At 39.7% G+C, this 1,048-nt stretch overlaps 1 non-coding gene across 1 annotated transcript; it reads right to left on the bottom strand.

The window, feature by feature from the left end:
• Positions 1–769: 769 nt before the first annotated feature.
• Positions 770–841, bottom strand: trnac-gca (transfer RNA cysteine (anticodon GCA)). The gene has a single exon. It is a non-coding gene; the product is annotated as a tRNA-Cys (tRNA).
• Between the last annotated feature and the right edge of the window lie 207 nt (positions 842–1,048).

The raw sequence follows: 1,048 nt of genomic DNA, 5'->3' as shown, positions 1-1,048 counted from the left end.
CTCAGCCAATAACCTTCCATTCCTTTCCTGTCCATATATTTATCCATTTTGTTTAAAGGACAATATCGAACCTGCCTCTACCACTTCTACTGGAAGCACGATCTACACAGTTGCCACTCTCTGAGTAAAAAGATCCCCCTCGTGTTACCCCTAAACTTCTGCCCCTTAACTCTCAACTCATGTCCTCTTGGTAGAATCTCCCCTACTCTCAATGAAAAAGCCCATCCATGTCAACTCTATCTATCTCCCTCATAATTTTAAATACCTCTATCAAAGCCTCCCTCAACCTTATACGCTCCAACAAATAAAGACCTAACTTGTTCAACCTTTCTCGGTAACTTAGGCGCTGAAACCTAGGTAAAATTCTAGTAAATCTCCTCTGTACTCTCTCTATTTTGTTGACATCTTTCCTATAAATCGGTGACCAGAACTGTACACAATACTCCAAATTTGACCTTACCAATGCCTTGTACAATTTTAACATTACATCCCAATTCTCAATATGCTCAATTCTCTAACTTATAAAGGCCAACATACCAAACGATTTCTTCACCAACCTATGCACATGAAATTCCACCTTTAGGGAACTATGCATCATTATTCCTAGATCACTTTGTTCTACTGCATTCCTCAGTGCCCTACCATTTACCTTGTGTGGCCTATTTTGATCAGTACTAGCAAAATTTAACACCTCTCACTTAGCGCCATTAAACTTCAATAAATGAAATTACATTCTATATCATCGCTGTGGTCACTTTTTTATTTTTGAAGGGGGCACCTGGATTTGAACCAGGGACCTCTTGATCTGCAGTCAAATGTTCTACCACTGAGCTATACCCCCACATTTTTAAGGCTACAGATTGTGGAGGCATTAACAATAATCTTTCAAGAATCCATAGATTCTGGCGTACCGGATGACAGAAAAATTGCAAATGTTATTTCACTATTTAAGAAGGCCTGTTAGCCAGTTATCAGTGGTTGGGAAGTTATCGGAATCGATGTTAGGGATGAGATTACGGAGTACCTGCAGGCACATGACAAGATAGGA

This window comes from Hemitrygon akajei, unplaced genomic scaffold (genome assembly GCF_048418815.1).
Source record: "Hemitrygon akajei unplaced genomic scaffold, sHemAka1.3 Scf000134, whole genome shotgun sequence".
Lineage (NCBI taxonomy): Eukaryota > Metazoa > Chordata > Chondrichthyes > Myliobatiformes > Dasyatidae > Hemitrygon > Hemitrygon akajei.
Note: the sequence above shows the minus strand (reverse complement) of the source record. Positions and strands in the feature narration are given on the sequence as shown.